The sequence below is a fragment of the Mirounga angustirostris genome, unplaced genomic scaffold (genome assembly GCF_029215605.1).
Source record: "Mirounga angustirostris isolate CCGP_5_RB_7025 unplaced genomic scaffold, mMirAng1.0.hap1 SCAF_7, whole genome shotgun sequence".
NCBI classification, from domain to species: domain Eukaryota; kingdom Metazoa; phylum Chordata; class Mammalia; order Carnivora; family Phocidae; genus Mirounga; species Mirounga angustirostris.
Genome location: NW_026991715.1, coordinates 35,741,461 through 35,756,819, shown reverse-complemented (window position 1 = coordinate 35,756,819; position 15,359 = coordinate 35,741,461). Strand labels below are relative to the sequence as shown.

The 15,359-nt window shown below is 45.1% G+C and overlaps 1 long non-coding RNA gene across 1 annotated transcript; it reads right to left on the bottom strand.

The window, feature by feature from the left end:
• Positions 1-5,756: 5,756 nt before the first annotated feature.
• On the bottom strand, positions 5,757-15,252 carry LOC135365246 (uncharacterized). The gene is made up of 3 exons (XR_010412879.1): positions 14,873-15,252; positions 13,265-13,384; positions 5,757-7,013 (listed from the first exon to the last, which is right to left on the bottom strand). It is a non-coding gene; the product is annotated as an uncharacterized LOC135365246 (long non-coding RNA).
• Between the last annotated feature and the right edge of the window lie 107 nt (positions 15,253-15,359).

Below are 15,359 nucleotides of genomic sequence, written 5' to 3'. Positions count from 1 at the left end.
TTCTCCCTCTGCCCTTCCCTTCTGCTTATTCGCTATCTCAAATAAATAAATAAAATCTTAAAAAAAAAAAAAAAAGAAAAGAAAAAAAGGTTAACAGTAGTTGACTTGAGATGATGGGTTTTTTTTTGTTTTTATTTTGCCTGTGTATATGTTCTATACATCCTCTAGGTGGGTGTCTTGTCACCTTGTAAAGAGAAGAAAATGGTAAGAATTACTTTCTTTCTTTCTTTCTTTCTTTTTTTTTTAAGATTTATTTATTTGACAGAGACACAACGAGAGAGGGAACACAAGCAGGGGGAGTAAGAGAGGGAGAAGCAGGTTTCCCGCTGAGCAGGGAGCCCTATGCGGGGCTCGATCCCAGCACCCTGGGATCATGACCTGAGCTGAAGGCAGACGTTTAACGAATGAGCCACCCACACGCCCCAAGAATTACTTTCAGTGCAAAATCTGACTGCCTCTCTACTAAACTAGGTAAAATCAAAAGGACTGACAATACCAAGTGTCAGTGAAAATGTGGAACAACCAAGACACTCGTCCACAGCTGATGGGGGTGCAAATTCTAACAACCGCTTTGGAAAAATGTCATGCGATATTACTAAAGCAAAACATGCATCCACCCCATGACCCAGCTGCTCCTTTCCTGGGTACTTCCTAATGGAAGTGTGTGTTTATGTACACCAAGTACACACACAAAATCATTATAGCTTAGTAACAATAACTTTATGAACAATAACCCAACCCTGGGAAAACACCAGTGTTCATCAGCATCAGAATGGGTAAAATAAAGTGTTGCCTATTCACACCACAGAATACTAGAGAACAATAAAAAAATAACAAACCGTTTCAACCTGGTAGAACATGAATGAATTTCACAGACCTAATGTTGAATGAAAAAAGCCTGATACTGAAAAGTACATACTATATTATTCCATTTACATGAAGGCCAAGAACAGGCCAAATGAAGCTATGCTGATAGGGATCAGGGTAAGGGTTACCTGTAGGAAAGGTCCTGATGGGAAAGGAACATGAGGGAGCCTTCCAGGGTGCTGGGAATGAATGTTCCATACCAGCAGTGTCCAAAAAAACGATACTGTAAGCTATTTAATATATGCTAGTAGCCATATTTAAAAAGCTAAAAAGAAACCAGTGAAATTTAATTTTAATTTTATAATAGCCTTAATTTTAATGACATATATATATATTTTTTTTTATTTTAAAGATTTTATTTATTTATTTGACAGAGAGACACAGTGAGAGAAGGAACACAAGCAGGGGGAGTGGGAGAGAGAGAAGCAGACTTCCCGCCGAGCAGGGAGCCCGATGCGGGGCTCGATCCCAGGACCCTGGGATCATGACCTGAGCCGAAGGCAGACACTTAACGACTGAGCCACCCAGGTGCCCCGACATATATATATATTTTTTAAGATTTTATTTATTTATTTGAGAGAGAGAATGAGAGAGAGCACATGAGAAGGGGGAGGGTCAGAGGGAGAAGCAGACTCTCCGCCGAGCAGGGAGCCCGATGCGGGACTCAATCCCGGGACTCCACGATCATGACCTGAGCCGAAGGCAGTCGCTTAACCAACTGAGCCACCCAGGCACCCTAATGATATGTTTTTATTTAACATACAAAATACTGTGATTTGGACATTTACTTACTATTTAAAAATTATCAATGGTATATATTCCTTTTTTTGTGCTAAGTTGTTGAGAGTGTATTTTACATTTACAGCACATCTCAATTCCAACTAGCCACGCTTTGTGGTTTTTTAAAATTTTATTAAGTAATCTCTCCACCCAACGTGGGGCTCAAACTACAACCCCCAGATCAAGAGTTGCACGCTCTAGGGCCTAAGCCAGCCTAGGGGCCCCTCACCTAGCCACCCCTCAGTTGCTCAATAACCATCTGTGGCTGATAACTACCACATCAAACAGCACAGGACTGCACCTCGATTTGAGTGGTAGCTTACTCACAGAAAAATTCATCAAGCTGTACATTTAAGACATAAACATTGTACCTCAATCAAATAAATAAATACATTTTTAAATAAACCTTTCTAAAAAGGCGGTTAAGAGACACATCTAGCAAAGAAAAGCAGCCTCCGGCTGCCTAGCTCAGCTGACCGGCCCTCTCTGGGACTGAGGATACCGTGCAGAGTTCTAAGGGCAACCTGGCAAGTCAAGCTGACTTGCTCGGCCCGGGGTGTGGTGGAGCAAAGTGAAAACTTGCCCTAAGAGAAGGAGTTAGAGAAACTTGGGGAGAATGCCCCAAAGCTGATAGGAGTCTGGAGTGATTCTAATAAACACAGTGCTTTCTAACTGGGTTTGCCACCAGAGGTGAAGAACCCACTGGCCAGAGAGGTTCGCCATGGCCACAGCTGAGCCTGACAGAATCCACGTCCACAACTTTACTCAGAGCACCGTAACTTAGGCCTGTGCTCCTGAGGTGGAATATATATACCTGATGATTTCTGTAAATTTTTTTTCACTTGTTATGTATTTATTTAAAATTGTGTGTGCAGGGACATCAGGCTGGCTGAGTCAGTGGAGCGGCAACTCTTGATCTCAGGGTTGTGGGTTCGAGTCATACGTTGGGTGTAGAGATTATTTAACAATAAAAATCTTTTTTAAAAAGTGTGTATAAGTCCATGTGTGTATATGGAACATAAAATCCATGACTTCACAGATAACAACTGATTAGGATAATGCTAAGGTTTAAACAATGACTGTAAAAAATATCAAGTAAATAATAACACAGATGGCACATGGATAATAGCAACCAAAAAACTAAAGAAGTGGTACGCAGTCTCTGACTTCTAGAAAACAGTGGTTTCCATACCGTCCTCCCTTCATGAAATGATCCCGGACACCCAAGCTTTTCGGGGTAGGGGAGGCAGGGGTATTTAAGGGACTGGTCCATGTGGGTGATTATCAGGTAGAAAAAAAAGAGCAATTTGTTCAGAACGTCTCCAAGAGGCATCAGAAACTGCCTGGTTGGAAGTCAAAAGGTGATTTTCTAGAAAAACCCAGACCTCAGAGAAAACCAACCAGGGCAGGTTTCTCCAGAGGAGCTTATGTTGTAGTCACGATAGAAATTCTTCTTTGCTCCCCTCACCCAGCCAAAGCCCCCCGAGCCGTGCATTTCCCGGGTCAGCAGCTCTCTCCACATGGCACTTCCGGCTTGTGTGGCCCTCAGACAAAACCACTGCTTGCAAGTCTGACCAACCGCTGAAGGCCAGACAGAGAGGAAAGTCAGGGGAAGTGCACATCCCTGAATACAGAATTACTGAACAAAGACAAAGAGCAGTACCCTAACTGTGAGCGGTCGTTCTCTTTCTGGAGTATGTTAGTACATCCATGTTGGGAATTTACATTGACACTGGTGTGCAACCATCACCACCATCCATCTCCAAATTCTTCCCATCTTCCCAAACTGAAACTCCATACCCATTAGAGATAAGCCTCCCTTCCCCATTGCCTCCAGCCCTGACAACTACCATCCTACTTTCTGTCTCTGTGAATTTGACTACCCCATGTACCTTATATAAGTGAAATCTCACAATATGTATCCTTCCCTTGCTGGCTTATGTCACTCAGCATAATGTCCTCAAGATTCATCCAGGTTGTAGCATGTGCCAGAATTCCCTTCCTTTTAAAGGCTGAATAACATTCCATGGTATGTAGACACCACAGTGTGTTTATCCATTCATCTGTCAATGGACACCTGGGTAGTTTCTACCTTCTGACCATGGTGACGAATAGTACTAGGAATATGGGTGTACAAGTATCTCTCTGAGTCCTTGGTTTCAATTCTTTTGGGGATATACCTGGAAGTGGGATTGCTGGTTCATATGGTAATTCCATTTTTAATTCTGAGGGACCGCCATACTGGTTTCCACAGTCGCACCATTTTACATTCCCACCAGCGGAGCACAAGAGTTCCAATTTCTCTACATCTTCACCAACACTTGCTATCCTCTGTTTTTTGTTTTTTTGGTTTTTTTTGGTAAAAGCTATCCCAATGGGTGTGAAGCAGTATCTCATCGTGGTTTCAATTTGCATTTCCCTAATGGTCAGTGATGTTCACTATCTTTTTCATGGGCTTATTGGCCATTTGTGTATCTTCCTTGGAGAAAGGTGTATCCAAATCCTTTGCCCATTTTTCAACTGGGATTGTTTGTTTTTGCTGTTGTTGTTGTGGAGTTATAGCAAGGTTCTTTTTTTTTTTTTAAGATTTTATTTATTTATTTGACAGAGAGAGACACAGCGAGAGAGGGAACACAAGCAGGGGGAGTGGGAGAGGGAGAAGCAGGCTTCCCGCGGAGCAGGGAGCCCGATGCGGGGCTCGATCCCAGGACCCTGGGATCATGACCTGGGCTGAAGGTAGACGCTTAACGACTGAGCCACCCAGGTGCCCCTATAGCAAGGTATTTTATATGCATTTATTCCTTTCTTCCCACAATGCTCCTAGCGCCTCCTCTTAAAGCCCCAGCCAGGCACAGACTCATGCTCTTGGCATCCCAAAGCAAGCCAGACTGATAAATGAAACCTGCAAGGGCAGCTAGAGAAAAGAAATAAACAAAAGCAGAAAGAAGGGAGGGAAGGTCAGCCAAGGGCACAAACAAACAGGCTTCAATTCTCTCAGTCCAGCGGGTACTAAATTAGGTACAAAATCTCAGTGCCTCAAAGCCAAAGGAAAACCAATTCATGTGAATTTCGTCCTTGAATTGCATAAGGCAAATGGGTCTTTCACATTCTAGGAGCATCCTCTCTGCCTTCCCTGTGATGATAGAGGGGCAGCAAAGACCAAAAGAAGTAAGAAAAAGGGTGAGGGGCCTGGAAGGACGGTAGGTCCTATGCAAACAGCCTCTGGGAGCAGAACTGCATCTGGGGGACGAAGCAGGGATAGTGATGGCTCCCTGTTTTGTTCTCCAGAGGTGGACTCTTAGAGCACTAGTGTAATAAGGAAGTGATGTTAAAAAGGCAAGTAAGGCCATGATGAAAAGTTGTGCAGGGAAGACATGTGAGAGCCAAACAGGGAACCCCTGAAAAGATAGCCATCCACAAGGCACTGATGAAACATACTTCCTCCTCTGACAGGGACCCCAGCCTTGCCCCAGGCAGTTTCTCCTTGATACTAGAATAAGAATATAGCTGAGGTAGCAAGGTGTTTTATATGTACTACATATATATATATAGTAGGAGACATGCTAAATGCAGGTTCATGGGCACCATCTCCAGAGACACGGCCTCAGCGTGCCTGGGGTGGGGCCCCGGACCCTGCACTTTGGCCCAGCTGCCCATGATTACGGCGATGTCAATGGTGGGAGCCATACTCTGAGCCCTTCTGGCTACTCTCAGGTGCAGAGACAACCCTGGGCTTTCCCCAGTCTGTGAGACAGCCATCCTGGTCTCTGCTCCCCCTTTCTCTCCCCAAATCCGGATTCCTGAGATTACAAACAGAAAAATTAGGGGTGATTGCTTATTTACCCCATGACAACAGGACTCTCCCCAACCAAAAGAAGTTGCTAAGAGATGCTTTTATTTTCTAGGTGCTTGCCCTTAAGTGTTTGCCACATAAAAGGCGTGAGAGAGAAATTTGGCAGATGGCATTTAGGAGAGAGATGGAGAGCATCTAAGAGTCGTGGCAAATTGATCATCACTGAGCAATGAAGATAAAATGAGAATCACAACCTAAAGTTACAAGTGAGAATAGGATTTACATCCTTGTGAAAAACACATCCACTGTAGGGGCGCCTGGGTGGCTCAGTCAGTTGGGCATCTGCCTTCGGCTCAGGTCATGATCCCAGGGTCCTGGGATCGGGTCCCATGTCAGGCTCCCTGCTCAGTGGGGCATCTGCTTCTCCATCTCCCTCTGTGATCTCTCTCGCTTTCTTTCTCTCTCAAATAAATAATAAAATCTTTTAAAAAAAAAAGAACATATCCATTGTAACTGTCATAAACACTCATGAGTCTCATGTGCCAGCCCCTATGCTAAGTGCTTTATTCATTAATTTATTAAAAAATATTAGGGCACCTGGGTGGCTCATTTGGTTAAGTGTCTGCCTTGGGCTTGGGTCTTGATCCCAGGGGTCCTGGGATTGAGCCCCATATCGGGCCCCTTCTTCAGTGAGAAGCCTGCTTCTCCCTCTTCCTCTGCCACTTCCCCTGCTTGTGTTCGCTCTCTCTCTGTCAAATAAATAAAATCTTTTAAAAATATATATACATATTTATATATGAACAAGTACATACATAAATGATTATAAAAATATAAACAGAGGCTGTGTTTCCAAATGGTCGCAGGTCATTCAAGCAACGTAGCCTTGTAGTTTTAGCACATGAACTCTAGAAAGACTTAGGTTCAAGTCTTAGTTCTGTCATTCATCAACTATGTGACCTCAGCAAGAAACATCGCCTGGCCTCAGCTTCCTCATCTGTCAAATAAGGAAGCACGTAGCTCCCAGGGCTGTTCTGCTGATTAAATGAGATGATACATGCCAAACTCTGAGCAAGGTCTCTGGTGTGTAAATACAGCCACTTGTGAGTGTTTTGAATGGTTGTTGTTACCATTGTTGCCGCCTGAGCAGAGTGTGAGTCCTCCAACTTAAAGTAGCGTGTGTCCGGCCAGGAGCCACTTCTGCCTTCACACATCCCCAGCAAAGATCTAGAGAGATCCAGGGGGTCCTGCTAGGCCGGAGTAGTCACTGAGGGGACACCCAGATCTGGAAGCAACCTGCCTGTAGTCTCCACGCTGGACAACACTCCCTGCACAGACAGCATGTTCTAGAAAGGGCAGAGGACCTTATGAAATGGGTGTGAGGTTAAATAGATGAGGAGCACCTGGGCGGCTCAGTCGGTTAACCGTCTGCCTTCAGCTTGGGTCACGCTCCAGGAGTCCTGGGATCGAGTCCAGTATTGGGCTTACTTGGCAGGATCATCACTGCTTCTCCCTCTCCCTGTACCGCTCCCCCTGCTTGTGCTCTCTCTCTCCGAGACAAATAAGTAAATAGAATCTTAAAAAAAAAAAAAAAAAAAAAAGAATTAAATAGAGTAGCAATGTCTGGCACACAGCAAATGTTCAGTCACCATTAAATTATTATTATTATCTATAATTTATAAGATATTTGCTAAGAACATGACCTCAATAATACTTAGCATTAATTGAGCACCTACTCCAAGAGCCAGCTCTTGGGTCTGGATGCCCAATACTTGCACCTTTTCCTGAAAACAGTGTTCCACTTTCTTCTGCAGAAACTTCAGCCCTCCATCTCACAGTCCTGGGGGGGGGGCTGCCAATCACAGTCCTCTATTCCAGCTCCTGACGGCCCGTGCAGCCTCATTACCCAAAAGCCACCGGGAGCCAGCCTGCACCTGCAGTCTGACGGAATCGGATTTCTCGACTTGATGAGGTGAGATGAGCCTTTCCAAAGGCCCTCGTTGCCCTCGTTGCTCTTTGGGGACTTGGGATTGAGAAAAGCAGAGTTAACTGGGGATTGAAAGCTGTCGTGATGTGAGGACGGCTGAGCAGTTGGCTGTCCCCTGTAATCGATGAGACTAGCAAAGCAGGCCTTTGCTTTTATCTTTTGTCACAGATCAGAAAGCACTGGTGGCCCAAAGAGAGGTCCTTATGACATCTCACAGCTTCTGCATGACTTGAGGAGAAACAGTGTTTCCTGGGGCTCCCCCGCTGGCTTTATCTTCCCTGTCCTCCTGGCTTCTTTCTTTTGCACTGCAAGCTGGTTTTCCCTGTCAGTCCAGGCTGGGTTTTGCTCTTTCAGCCCCAACAGTGACTTCATACAGAGATGCTTTTCCTCCGGACACTTGAACTGGTATTTGCTAGAAGATTGTCATAATGAGGATTCGAACCCCGGTTGACCGTAACGTGACGAACCCCCCGCAGTGGTGCAAAGCCCACCCTCCAATTACAGGCAGTGCCTGCAATAGCACACGGGCTCCGAGCTGGGGCTGGGGGGTCAGGCCCTGGGAGCCGGGCAGGGGGCCCGCAGGTGAGAGACGAGGTCGGAGCAGGGGCAGGGAAGGCAGAACTACAAGCTGCTGGTGCTGACACACCTGTCTCCAACTGGCAACCCGGAAGACTGTTTATTCTTTCAATTCTGGGAGCTATCCTAATCTTTTTTTTCCAGGAATATCTGTTTAACCAAGCCACTCAGTTTCTGATGCTTGCCACCCCAGAACCCTAAATGACATATCTCTGTCTGTAGGCCCTATGTTTGTTGCTGGGGACAGAGACGAATAGGCTGCAGTCCTACTCCGACGTACTTGTGATTACAGAGAGTGATTATTATAGGGAACAAACGGAGGGTTGTTGGCGGGGAGGTGGGTAGGGGGATGGGGTAACTGGGTGATGGGCATTAAGGAGGGCACTTGATGTAATGAGCATTGGCTGTTATACACAAGTGATGAATCACTAAATTCTACCCCTGAAGCTAATAATACACACTATGTTAACTTGAATTTAAATGAAGTCTAAAAAAAGTGGAGGGGAGAGTGATTATTCTCACGACAAAAAGATTCTTCCTTTTCGGGCTCCTGGCTGGCTCAGTCAGCACGGCATGTGACTCTTGATCTCGGAATTGCAAGTTCAAGCCCCATGTTGGGTGTAGAGATGATTTAAAAATAAAATCTTTTTTAAAAAAAAGATTCTTTCTTTTGCAAAATAATTCACTCCTGGGTCCTCCCCAGTCCCCCCAACCCTCCTTCTGTAAACGCAATGAAGGCTCCCTCTATCCCCATCACCTGGACCACAATAAGCCCAAGGCAGATTCACTGAATGAATGGATGGGCGGATGGATGATGGGATCATCTCGATTTCTACACATAAGGAAGCCACCTCAAAGAGGCTTACAACTAGCCCACACACATGCTATCAACGAGTGGTAGAGCAGAGACTCAAAACTACGCCAGCCCGTGTCTTCACTACCACACACTGTGTTTCTCTTGTTCACCCTGGAAAGGAGCTCTCTCCTTTTCTTGGACAGGAGAGAGCCAAGGTACCAAGAAAAGACTCCAATGTCAAAATAGCACGTTCCAGGGGTGCCTGGGTGGCTCAGTCGTTAAGCGTCTGCCTTTGGCTCAGGTCATGATCCCAGGGTCCTGGGATCAAGCCCCACATCGGGTTCCTTGCTCGGCAGGGAAGCCTGCTTCTCCCTCTCCCACTCCCCCTGCTTGTGTTCCCTCTCTCACTGTGTCTCTCTCTATCAAATAAATAAAATCTTTTTTAAAAAAATAGCACGTTCCAATTTGGGGATTCCTCAAAAAGTTAAACATAGAATTACCACATGACCCAGCAATTCTACCCCTGGGTATGTCAAAAGTACACGTACACACACGTTCACAGCAGCGCTATTTGTGTAGGAGCCCTCGGACCGGTGCTAAGGGTCGACTTGCTTCCATCTTATGCGTTCCTTGCTTGCTAACCTAAGTCCTTTGATGTGCTGCAGCGCTCACTTAATTTCCTTGAGATTTGCAGACCACTGGTTTGGAGGAGTGAAGAACCAAACTTTCCCAGAAGATAAGGCCTGACCACATCCAAATACAGCTGCCCCCGATGGCAGCGAGTCCGCTCAGGGTCACGTCGACATACGAGTAACCGCCCGGGCACCTGCTTCTCCCGCGTGCAGTCCCCCGCCTTTTCCCATGCCTTCCCCTTTCGAACCCTCCAGCTTCCCCTGGACAGGGAAGATGGTCTTAGTGACATTAGTCTACCATCTTTCCAGGTTGCCAGTTTCTGGAATAAAGCCTCCTTTCCTTTCCTTCCATCACTTGTCTCTTGATTTTCAAGCAGCGAACAGCCAAACCTGTTTGGAACTGGTTTTCTGTCCTAGAACATTTGCAATAGTCAGAATGTGGACATAGCCCAAACACCCATCAGTGAGTGGACGGATCAACAAAGTGTGGCAGATGGATACAGGGAGTATAATTTAGCCATAAAAAGGAATGGAGTGATGATCCCTGTTACAATGTGGATAAACCCTGAAAACATTATACTAAGTGAAAGAAGCCAGACACAGAAGGTCATATATGATATGATTCAATTTACAAGAAACATCCAGAATAGGTAAATCCATGGAGACAGACACAGATTTGGTGGTTAGAGGGGCTGAGAAGAGGGGAAAATGGAGAGGAACTGCTTAATGGAGAGGGGGCTTCTTTTTGGGGTGATGAAAAGGTGTTGGAACTAAATAGTGGTGATGGCTACACAACACTGTGAGTGTACTAAATGCCACTGAATTGTCCACTTTACGATGGTTAGTTCTTTGTTATGTGAATTTCCCCCTCACTTAAAGGAAATCACATTCCTAGAGTCATGCTAGTACTCAAACACCAAATGCTTCCCATGGCTCTCCCAGCCCCAGGCGCACAGCAGGTGCTCAATGAATGCTTGGTGCTTGTATTTTTAAATTTTTTTTATTTTTAAGATGTATTCATATATTTAGAGAGAAGGCATGAGTGAGGGGGGTGGGGGGGCAGAGGGAGAGAGAATCCTGAAGCAGACTCCCCCCAAAGTACAGAGGCCGACACAGGGCTCGATTCCAGGACCCCAAGATCATGACCTGAGCTGAAACCAGGAGTCGGCCACTTAACCGACTGTACCACCCAGGCGCCCCTGCTTGATGCTTTTAATTGGTTTTTAGGCTGAGCTGGAGAAGCCCTCTTTTGAAGGCAGTATGATAGAATGGCTAAGAGCACCCACAGCTTGAGTTCAAGCCCCAGGCCACTCACTTACATGAACTTGGGTGAAATTCTAAACTTCTGTATATTAGTTTTCTCATCAGTGAAATTGCAATAATTGTGCCTACCTCACAGGGCTGTTCTAAGGACTGAGATGATAATGTATGCAAAGCACCTGTCCACATACCACAATAAACGCTCAGTAAATATCATCTCCTGTGATGATGCTGATTATCTGCCACAGTGGGTTCTACTGCTCCCAACCCCTCTATTTTCAAAAGTTCTTATCACACTCTGTCTCTGTAATACATTCTGGGCTGCAGACATCTGTTTTTGCCAGGAAAAAGCTATTATTCTCAAAGCAGATTGACTCTCCCATGAGAAGCCCTCCAGCTCTGAAATCCCAAGGCCATTCTGGAGGACCCTTCTTGGTTTTCACCTCCATCAGCAACAGAGAGCCCCCAGGAAATGAACTCTACATAAATAATGAGGGTGGTTCCTGTTTCTTTTGGCTGCCTATGCAATTTGGTGTATTTATTGTGAGCTCTGTTTCTTGGTCATATGCTATGTGGGATGACATTGCTACTCTTCCAGCCCCAGGCTACTTCCTGTCCTCTGAGATGTGGAAGAGATTTGGGAAACACCCTGCACAGCCGGTCGGACAGCCTCAGAGGTCCATCCTGGTGCAGAAGGGTCACCAGGCTCTGAAAACATCCTGTCCACACCCCCAACATATCAAACCTGTGCCTCTGGTCCATGCCCAGGTCACACATTTGATTTCTTTTTTAAAGATTTTATTTATTTATTTGAGAGAGAGAGAGAGACAGAGAGAGCATGAGAGGGAGAAAAGGGTTGGGCAGAGAGAGAGGGAGAAGCAGACTCCCCACTGAACAGGGAGCCCGATGAGATGTGGGCCTCAATCCCAGGACCCTGGGATCATGACCTGAGCCAAAGGCAGGTCTTAACCGACTGAGTCACCCAGGCGCCCCAGCATATTTGATTTTTTAAATCATTGTTTTAAAAATAATTTGAAGTGTTTAGTATAGGTAATGCACTCACAAAGGATAAAGAAATCAAACAGTATCTTTTTTTTTTTTTTTTTTTATTTGAGACAGAGAGAATGAGAGAGAGCATGAGAGAGAGGAGGGTCAGAGGGAGAAGCAGACTCCCTGCCGAGCAGGAAGCCTGATGCAGGACTCGATCCAGGGACTCCAGGATCACAACCTGAGCCGAAGGCAGTCGCTTAACCAACTGAGCCACCCAGGCGCCCCAGAAATCAAACAGTATCAAAAGGATATGGCATGAAAAGGAAGACTCTTCCTGCTCCTTTCCCTTCAGCTTTGCAGCTTTTCAGGTCTCCTCCCCCAAAGAGATCATCACGACTATTCTTGAATGTCATTCTAGAGATAGTTTATGCATATAGGAACATATATTTATTCTTATCTCCATGGCCCCCATGAATCCTTTAGGGCCAAAGATACAATACCTGGAGCTCTGCATCCTTTTTTTTTTTTTTTCAAGATTTTATTTCTTTATTTGAGAGAGCGAGAAACAGAGAGACAGAAAGAGAGCCAGCGAGTGTGCGAGCAAGCACAAGCAGGAGGAGAGGGAGAAGCAGACTCCCCGCCGAGCAGGGAGCCCAATGTGGGGCTCCATCCCAGGGCCTCAGGATCATGACCTGAGCCGAAGGCAAATGCTTAACCAACTAAGCCACCCAGGCACCCCTGCATCTTGCTTTTTTTAAACTTAACTATGGGGTAGTCTTTATAGCAGTTCACAGAACTACTCCTTTTTAACTGCTGCATTGTGTTCCATTTTATAGATCTACAAAATTTTATCCAACCAGTTCCCCAATGATGGACACTTAGGTTGTTTCCAGTATTTTCCTTTAACAAGCAGGGCTATAATGAATGCCCTTTTAGAAGGAAATGAGAATTAGATTTCCTTCTGTTGGGGATGGGGATTCTTCTTTTCCCTCCACTTTCCCCAGAGTTGCCTGTATATACAAAACATATCCTGTATTTTGTCCCGAGCTCTCTACCTACTGACAGGATGCCATGAATGTCCTGTACTCAGCTTTTTTTTTTTTTTTAAGATTTTATTTATTTATTTGAGAGAGAGAATGAGAGACAGAGAGCATGAGAGGGGGGAGGGTCAGAGGGAGAAGCAGACTCCCTGCTGAGCAGGGAGCCCGATGTGGGACTCGACCCCAGGACTCCAGGATCATGACCTGAGCCGAAGGCAGTCGCTTAACCAACTGAGCCACCCAGGCGCCCTCAGCTTTTTTTTTAATCAAATTACAAAAAAAAAAAAAAAAAAGCATCAGAGCTATTTTTCCTCCACCGTAATTAGGACTTAAATCAAAGGCCACACTAACTGAAAAGCGTATCTCTACAAATAAAGATCTGGACAATCCCGTATGGTGTCTCCTGCAGGTTTAACTGAGGGAAGTACAAAAGGGAAGACTACAAATTAAAGGTACTTATTTTCATATTCAGAAAAGGAAAATACTGTTCTTCGGCTAAACTCCCAAGTCGTGAACAGTGAGCACCATTAATAAGAGATAACTTACGATTTTTGTTCTGAAAATCAGCCAATCAGCGATGATCTCACCCCGGTAACCAAGCTTCTGAAAGTCAGCAAGTCAAGGACAGCCCCCAGCCTCTGCAAGCCAGCCAATCAGCGACAGCCCCTGAGAGACAACAGCCAATCAGCAAGTCCCTCACTCCGGAGCCCAAGCTTGAAAGTCAGCGAGTCAAAAGCAGCCTTGCTCTAGTGCTGCGCTCAGCTGAGAAGCCCGAAAGTTCCTGCGCACTTTCTCCGGTGAAAGCCCGCTAGCCGCTTGCACCGTGCTTCCCCACGCCTGAACGAAAACCAGCTCTGGCTGATTAAGACTTAAAAGCACACGTCTCACTTTCAGGCAAACAAGAAGCTCATCTTTTTTTGCATCAGACATCAAGTTCAATTTATTTTTTATTTACTTATTTTTAAAGATTTTATTTATTTATTTGACAGAGAGAGACCGCTAGAGAGGGAACACAAGCAGGGGGAGTGGGAGAGGGAGAAGCAGGCTTCCCGCAGAGCAGGGAGCCTGATGCGGGACTCGATCCCAGGACCCTGGGATCATGACCTGAGCCGAAAGCAGTCGCTTAACCAACTGAGCCACCCAGGCGCCCTCAAGTTCAATTTAATGTTAGTTTGCAAATTTGCAGCCCTTTGAACATTTGGTTGATGGTTAGTTGTGAGGTCAGACTTGTGAATGCAGGTGCACTGTTGCAGCTGTGAGATCTTCAAATTCAATCCCTTTGACTCTCGCTGTACTTTATATTATCTGTTCTTTGGCCAAGAACAGAATAAGTTGAATGTGACCACTGCAGAAATCATGTTAAAATGTAAATGGAACACAGACTGTAACTTCAGAGAATTTTATAAGCAAATTCTGCAAAACAAGGTACTATTAAGGAGAGCCAAATCACCAGGGAAATATAATGAAATAAATAGGTATGTAATTTAGATACTTATAATTTATTTCAGATAAACAACAAATCTGTTTTTAGAATAAGTATGTCTTGGATGGCTCTATGGGTTAAGCGTCCAACTCTTGATTTTGGTTCAGGTCATGATCTTTGGGGTCATGAAACCCAGCCTCCCCCGCAACCAGGAGTCAGGCTCCTCGCTCAGCAGGGAGACTGCTTAGGATTTTCTGTCTCCCTCTGCTCCTCCCCCCACACTCCCCCCACTCTCTCTCTCAAATAAATAAGTATATCTTTAAAAAAAAGAAGAAAAGAAGTGGGTTTTATGCAATTTTTTATCTCAAAGTATATACGTGGAGGCAATTAGGAATAATTCAAATTTAACTGGGTGTTCTGTGTTCTTATTTTTTTACCTTGGTGAACACCTCAGCCCCAGCCTCTGTGCCTCCATGATCACCCCTGCCTATAATGCCATCCTCCTCTTCTTCAACGACCAAATCCTAATTCTCTTTTGAGACCCATCTCAAAACAATTCCTTAGCGATGGCTAATTCTGCCAGGCATTATTCTAAGTGCCCTACATCTATTAAATCAAGTATTCCTCCCTGAGGTAATCATTCTTCATTATAATAGTAAATACTATAAGGAAGATATTTTTCCTATTTTATGGATGAAGCAATTAGGGCACAGAGGAATTAAGTGACTTACCAGAAGTTACTCAATCAGGAAGTAGCAGATCTGGGATGCAAATCCAGACAGTGTAGCTCTGGAGTCCATTCCATGATAGGGTACCCACGTCTGTCCAATATGCTTGCCCTTGGAACCCAGCCACCATGTTGTGAGGAAGCCCAGGCCACAAGGAGAAGCCCTTAGGCAAGTGTTCCAGCCAACAGTCAGCATCAACCACCAGACATGTGAGTAAACGAGCCTCATGATTCCAGCTCCAGCCTTCTTACATTTAAGGCTCCATTCATCATCCCCACCGTACCCTGTCTGAATATCTAGCATATAGAAATCATGAGAGATCATAAAAAATAAATGTTTTTAAAGGATTTTTTTAATTTTTTTTTAAGATTTTATTTATTTGAGAGAGAGAGAGAGAGAGATTGAGAGAACGAGTGGGAGGAGGGGCAGAGGGAGAAGCAGACTCCCTGAGGAGCAGGACTCAATCCCAGGACCCTGGGATCATGACCTG